Raw genomic sequence first — 8,002 nt, 5'->3', positions numbered from 1 at the left:
ATCACAGGGACATGTATTAGCCAAAATTTTGATCTCTGTAAGAACAGATTGTTAAATTGTATGAAGATCAGAATCAATAATGTGAATTATTGAAAGAAGCTTTCTGGGAGGTGCCTGTGGGTAGGGCTCAGTGGGTAGGGCACCCTTCCCATATACCGAGGGTGAAGGGTTCAAACCCAGCCCCGGCCAAACTGCAACAAAAAAATAGCTGGGCGTTGTGGCAAGTGCCGGTAGTCCCAGGTGCACAGGAGGCTAAGGCAAGAGAATCGCCTAAGCTCCAGGAGTTGGAAGTTGGAGGTTGCTGTGAGCTATGTGGCACCATGGCACTCTACCAAGGGCGATAAAGTGAGACTCTGTCTCTAAAAAAAAAAAAGAAAGAAAGAAGCTTTCTATAAGAATGCAGCATTTTTGAGTGATATGTCAAAACAATTTGAATATTTCTCTGCAAAGTAAAACTAAATCTATATGTAATAGCATGGTAAAAAAAAAAAAGCATTTCAAAAAAAAAAACACTTTTTTAAAAAACACTTCTTCAAATGAAATAGATCTCCTGAACAGACCAATTTCAAGCACTGAGATCAAAGAAATAATAAAAAATCTCCCAACAAAAAAGTGCCCTGGTCCAGATGGCTTAACACCAGAATTTTATCAAACTTTCAAGGAAGAGCTTATTCCTGTACTGCAGAAATTATTCCAAAAAATTGAGGAGGAACGAATTTTCCTGAACACGTTCTACGAAGCAAACATCACCCTGATACCAAAACCAGGAAAAGACCCAACTAAAAAGAATTTCAGACCAATTTCACTAATGAATATAGATGCAAAAATTCTCAACAAAATCTTAGCCAAAAGATTACAGCTTATCATCAAAAAAGTCATACATCATGATCAAGAAGGTTTCGTCCCAGGGTTGCAAGGCTGGTTTAATGTACGCAAGTTCATAAATGTTATTCTCCATATGAACAGCAGCAAAACCAAACAATAGATGCAGAAAAAGCATTCGATAAAATCCAGCATCCTTTTCTTTTCTTTTTTTTTTTTTTTTGTAGAGACAGAGTCTCACTGTACCGCCCTCGGGTAGAGTGCCGTGGCGTCACACGGTTCACAGCAACCTCTAACTCTTGGGCTTACGCGATTCTCTTGCCTCAGCCTCCCGAGCAGCTGGGACTACAGGCGCCTGCCACAACGCCCGGCTATTTTGTTGTTGTTGTTGCAGTTTGGCCGGGGCTGGGTTTGAACCCACCACCCTCGGCATATGGGGCCAGCGCCCTACTCACTGAGCCACAGTCGCCGCCCCCAGCATCCTTTTCTAATTAGAATACTGAGGAGTATAGGCAAAGGTGGCACATTTCTTTTTTTTTTTTTTTTGTAGAGACAGAGTTTCACTTTATGGCCCTTGGTAGAGTGCCACGGCATCATACAGCTCACAGCAACCTCCAAATCCTGGGCCTAAGCGATTCTCTTGCCTCAGCTTCCCGAGTAGCTGGGACTACAGGCGCCTGCCACAACGCCCAGCTATTTTTTTTTTTTTTTTTGGTTGCAGTTCAGCCGGGGCCGGGTTTGAACCCGCCACCCTCGGTATATGGGGCCGGCGCCTTACGGACTGAGCCACAGGCGCCGCCCTAAAAAGGATTGTGGTTTTTTTGTTTTTTGGGTTTTTTGGTGGTTTTTGGCTGAGGCTGGGTTTGAACCCACCACCTCCAGCATATGGGACTGGCGCCCTATCCTTTTGAGCCACAGGCGCCACCCAGTGGCACATTTCTTAAACTGATCAAAGCTATCTATGACAAACCCTTAGCTAATATTTTACTGAATAGAGTAAAACTGAAAGCTTTTCCTCTTAGAACTGGAACCAGACAAGGTTGTCCCCTATTACTATTCAACATAGTCCTGGAAGTTTTAGCCAATACAATTAGACAAGACAAGAAAATAAAGGGCATCCAAATGGGAGCAGAGGAGGTCAAACTCTCCCTTTTTGTTGATGATATGATCTTATACTTAGAGAACCCTAAAGACTCAACCACAAGACTCTTGAAAGTCATCAAAAAATAATGTCTCAGGATATAAAATCAATGTCCACAAGTCAGTTGCCTTTGTATGCGCCAACAACAGCCAAGATGAGAGGTTAATTAAGGACTCAACTCCCTTCACCATCGCCCCAAAGAAAATGAAATACTTAGGAATATACCTAACAAAAGAGATGAAGGACCTCTATAAAGAAAATTATGAAACCCTTAGAAAGGAAATAGCAGAGGACATTAACAAATGAAAGAACATACCATGCTCATGGCTGGGAGGAATCAACATTGTTAAAATTTCTATACTTCCCAGAACAATTTACCGATTCAATGCCATCCCCATTAAAACACCAAATCCTACTTTCAAGTCTTGGAAAAACTGATTCTGCATTTTGTATGGAACCAGAAAAAAAACCGCATAGCTAAGGCAGTTCTTAGTAATAAAAACAAAGTTGGGGGTATCGCCATACCAGATTTCAGGCTGTATTACAAAGCCATAGTGGTCAAGACAGCATGGTACTGGCACAAAAATAGAGACATAGACATTTGGAATCGAATAGAAAACCAGTAAATGAAACCAGCAACTTACAGCCACCTAATCTTTGATAAACCAAACAAGAGTGTCCACTGGGGGAAAGACTCCCTATTCAATAAATGTTGCTGGGAGAACTGGATATCCACATGTAAAAGACTGAAACTGGACCCACACCTTTCTCCACTCACAAAAATTGATTCAAGATGAATAAAGGACTTAAATTTAAGGCATGAAACAATAAAAATCCTCAAAGAAAGAATAGGAAAAACACTGGAAGATATCAGCCTGGGGAAAGACTTTATGAGGAAGACTGCCATGGCAATAGCAACAACAGCAATAATAAACAAATGGGATTTAATTAAACTGAAAAGCTTCTGGGTGGCGCCTGTGGCTCAAAGGGGTAGGGCGCCGGTCCCATATGCCAGAGGTGGTGGGTTCAAACCCAGCCCTGGCCAAAAAAAAAAAAAAAAAACACAAAAACTGAAAAGCTTCTGTACAGACAAGGAGACAACCACCAAAGCAAATACCCAATGGGAAAGGATATTTGCATATTTCAAATCAGACAAACGCCTAATGACCAGGATCTATACAGAACTTCAATTAATTCACAAGAAAAAAACCAACAATCCCATACATCAATGGGGAAGAGAGATGAATAGAATCTTCTCTAAAGATGACAGATGAGTGACCAGCAAACATATGAAAAAATGCTCATCATCCCTACTTATTAGAGAAATGCAAATTAAAACCACCCTGAGACATCATCTAACCCCAGCGAGAATGGCCTATATCACAAGATCTCAAAACTGCAGATGCTGGCATGGATGTGGAGAGAAAGGAACACTTTTACACTGCTGGTGGGACTGCAAACTAGTACAACCTTTTTGGAAGGAAGTATGGAGAAACCTCAAAGAACTCAACCTAGATCTCTCGTTTGATCCTGCAATTCCATTACTGGGTATCTATCCAGGAAAAAAAAAACCTTTTATTATAAAGACACTTGTACTAGGCTGTTTCTCAAAGCCCAATTTACAATTGCTAAAATGTGGAAACAACCTAAATGTCCTTCAACCCAGGAATGGATTGGTAAACTGTGGTATATATATACCATGGAATATTATTCAGCTATTTTTAAAAATGGAGATTTTGTAGCATTTGTACTAACCTGGATGGAGGTGGAACCCATTATTCTTAATGAAACATCACAGGAATGGAGAAGTATGAATTCTATGTATTCAATTTTGGTATGAGGACAATTAATGACACAATAGGGCATGAGGGGAAGGGGAGACCAGACAGAGAAGGAGGGAGTGGGTGACAGAAAGGAAAAGAAGAAAAAAAAGACAAGAAAATAAAATAGTGACTAATTCTCACATAAATTGGATTTAATTTTGACCAAAGTATATTACTTAAACATTAATTTTTATCAACTTGTTAATATGTTGTTTGGGATATGCCATTCTCACTTACAAGTGAAATATGTTTGTAATTTCCCCTTACAACAATATGTTCTCTCCAATTTTAATATCAGGTGTATCAAGATCAAGTAGAATGATTTTGAAGTATTTCTTCTTTTTCTTTTGTCTATAACATTTGGCATGATCTATTTTTTGAAATTATCTTTTACTTTTATTTATAAATATTAGTTGTCTATTTTTTGAGACTTAAAAAAATAAGAAGTTAACAGATGACTCCATACTGAATCTCAGAGTCAAAGCATTCTATAATAGACATACTCTTATTTGACAATGTGAATGTTACTTTCTTTGCATTATTTTTATTATTATTGCTTAATATTTCGATGCAGCAATTCTCTGATTTCTTTTCTGAATGTATTTATGTTCATTCATTCTTTACGAGGTTTTTGTTTCTAGTTCTTATCTTAAACGTTGTTGTTATTAAATTTTAAGCCTCTTTAATTTTGTGAAGGCAAAAAAATGGAAACCTAATAAATACATGCATATGTAAAAATAAAAAAATTTAAAAAGCTAATATTTTTTTTTTTTTTTTTTTTTTTTTTTTTTTGTAGAGACGGAGTCTCACTTTATGGCCCTCAGTAGAGTGCTGTGGCCTCACACAGCTCACAGCAACCTCCAGCTCCTGGGCTTAAGCGATTCTCTTGCCTCAGCCTCCCGAGCAGCTGGGACTACAGGCGCCAAAAGCTAATATTTTTGATATCATGTTTTCCAAACCAGGTGTATAGAATATCTCAGTTGAGATTTTATCTTATTTCTAATAATGTTTTGTGGTTTCTCCATTTTGTTTTTGTTGCTTTGTAAGATGTATTTTTGTTGCTATTTAGAATTGGATTTTAAAATTTCCATATCTAAATTATTATTGTTTACATAGAGAAACCCACTGTCATATATATGTATGTAGTCAATCCTCACTATATTCTCTGTTAATTTCCCATATTGTCAAATAAAGTCTTGGAAGTTTTCTAAGTTTGAAAAAAAAAAAAGAGAAAGAAAAATTTGGATGAATGCTTTCCCCAGTTAGCAAAGGTCTTTGGAAAGCTGGATGATATAAGCAAATTACTATGAGAATATGCAGCTGTCATAGACCTATTAATTAGAAAATACAGGGTAGGCTCCGTGGCTCATGCCTGTAATCCTAGTATTCTTGGAGGCTGAGGCAGGTGGATTGCCTGAGCTCACAAGTTTGAGATCACCCTGAGCAAGAGCAAGACCCTGTCTCTACTAAAAATAGAAAACTAAGCAGGCATCATGGTGAGTGCTTGTAGTCCCAGCTACTTGGGAGGCTGAGGCAAGAAGATCACTTGAGCCCACGAGTTTGAAGTTGCTATGAAGTATGGTGCCACAGGACTCTACCCAGGGCAACAGAGTGAGACTCTGTCTCAAAAAAATTTAAAAGAAAGAAAGAAAATGCAACGAAAGTGTCACTGGCTTTGAGGGTCATAACATCAACACTCAGATTAACATTTCAGCCTCACCTAGTTGATATCATCAAGGCATCTAAAGATCTACAAAATAAATTGATTGAGCTCTTAGTACAGGACATTTTAGGGTCTTTGTTTGATGCCAAGAAAGATCCAATGAAATACAGAAAAATTCAGTAGAATACCCATGCCTTTGGCAACATACCCATAGAAATGCTTTCTTGCTTTTCAACCACTCATGGCTGCAAATCTACATTCTCCTACCTAACTGAAATTAAGATGTCCTAAGGTCACAAATGACTAATACCCATCTAGAAGATAAACTGATATTGGACCTCCATGCTTCAACCAAATATTCAATGCTTTCCAACAAGAAGCAGACACAAAGGATAAGTTAACTTTAAAATTAACAAGTTAGTTTCATTTTCTGAAATTGTTAAGTACATAAGAATTAGATTTTTACAACATAATATACATTTTAAAGTATATCTAATTGAATTTTCTTGAGTGCAGGCTTATTTGATTATAGCTAAATTAAAGTGGCCTTCCAACATGAAAAAGTTTCCCACCCTTGACCTAGACCCTTAGCTTTGTCATCCCACTTCCTACAGAAAATTAGTAGATAATAAGAATTAACCAACATTTATTGAACATTTTGCCAGGTATTGCTTTTTGCAGTTACCGTGCACTAGCTTATTATCCTGATTTCACAGATGAGTCAAATAAAATACAGAAAGGGAGAGCAATTTGGTCAAGAGCCAAGGCTGAAGATGTGGTGGAACCAGGGTTCAAACTCAGGGACATATTATGTGCCAGATATTAAACACAGGACCCGTAATCTCTAGTGAGTGATCTCAAAGCATGGACCCTGTTAAAGAAAAGTTATTCATTCACTTGTTAAAAAAGTATAAAGCAGCATCTATTTGGGACGATGTGATAGAGGTAGGGACTACTGCAATAGTTTGGTAGTAAGGGAGAAAGATTGGGCTCAACTCTGAAAATAACAACAAAAAAAAAGTGAAAATTTATAGCCAAGGAGCAGGTGGAAGTCAGTGGATGGAAAACTAATAAAGGAAATAATCAGGGGTAAGACGTGAGTCTGGCAAAATCCACCTAACAGGATTTTTTTTTTGCAATTTTGGCTGGGGCAGGGCTGGAACCCACCACTCCTGGTATATGGGGCCAGCACCCCATTCCTTGAGCCACAGGCGCTGCTCTGTTTTTGTTTTTCTTTAGACAGAGTCTCACACTGTTGCCCCAGGCTAGAGTGCTATGGTGTCCCTAGCTAACAGCAACCTCAAACTCCTGGGCTCGAATGATCCTCTTGCCTCAGCCTCACAGAGTGCTAGGATTACAGATGTGAACTACTAGACCCACCCCTACCATGATTCTTTCTGAGGGCAGACCAGGGTGATCAGACATGACCAGGGGGGTGGCAGAGGTTGAGGAACTCAAATTAGTCATGGAGAGTGATCAGATATCAAGATGGAGTATTCTGGCTAAACTGACTTGACAAGATTCTTGCTACAACTGGACTTTACAAAGAAAAGTATGGGGGCCCAAGGTCAGGCCTAGTCAAAAAGAGGGCTCAGAAGAACCTGAGCAAAGTTTAGTCAAGGAGAGAATCCTTTCAATCCAGCAGCTTTAGTGTCCTTGGAATAAGTTGGAAATGCAAACTCGAATTCTCAGACTTTACCCCAGACTGACTGAATTAGAATGCTGAGGGTGGGGCCAGTGATCTGTTTAGCATATGACCTTTAGATGATTCCTATGCTTGCTAAAGTTTAAGAACCCCTGCTCTAGGGGGTTGAAATTGTGCTGTTGTGAGCTTGTCCATCTGTTTCCCCATCTAACAGGCAGGTCTTCAGGGCAAAGGACAAAGTGTATATTTCTCATTCTTAGCCACAGAAAACTGCTAAAGTTGATCATTAACCTTTCCAAGATCCAACTCACAGCCCGGGCCTTCATAAAATTGAAATGTTGACCCAGGGCCTTAATGCAATTCATTTCAGCAAACATTTATTTATTTATTTATTTCCTTTTTTATTGTTTGAGATTCACTGGGGGTACAAAGAATTAGGTTACACTGATTGCATTTGTTGGGTAAAGTCCATCTTTTAATTTGTGTACCACCTCCAAGAGGTGTGCCATACACCATAGCCCCCCATCCACTCCTGCCTCCCCTCTCTCCACTTCCTCCTTCCCCTACCCCCCACCTTGTATGAAATCATGTACTGCCTTCATACTAGAATTGAGTACATTGGATTCTTGCTTCTCCATTCTTGTGATAATTTACTAAGAAGAATGTGTTCCAACTCAATCCAGGTTAATACAAAAATGGAACACATTTCAGGAATTTGCACGCCATCCTTGCACAGGGGCCATGCTAATCTTTTCTTTATCGTTCCGATTTTAGTATATGTGCTGTGAAGTGAGCACAAACATTTATTTTTTAATATTCTCACTAACATCTTTCATATGCTAGACATAAATTAGTGTCCTTAAAAACACTTTTCAATAATTCACAAAATCCATCTTTATTTTCTGAGT

The 8,002-nt window shown here is 38.9% G+C and overlaps 1 non-coding gene across 1 annotated transcript; it reads right to left on the bottom strand.

Moving 5' to 3' along the window:
- Positions 1–7,785: 7,785 nt before the first annotated feature.
- LOC128592894 (U6 spliceosomal RNA) lies at positions 7,786–7,891 on the bottom strand. The gene has a single exon (XR_008382105.1). It is a non-coding gene; the product is annotated as a U6 spliceosomal RNA (small nuclear RNA).
- Positions 7,892–8,002: the final 111 nt, after the last annotated feature.

This window comes from Nycticebus coucang, chromosome 8, assembly GCF_027406575.1.
Source record: "Nycticebus coucang isolate mNycCou1 chromosome 8, mNycCou1.pri, whole genome shotgun sequence".
Lineage (NCBI taxonomy): Eukaryota > Metazoa > Chordata > Mammalia > Primates > Lorisidae > Nycticebus > Nycticebus coucang.
Note: the sequence above shows the minus strand (reverse complement) of the source record. Positions and strands in the feature narration are given on the sequence as shown.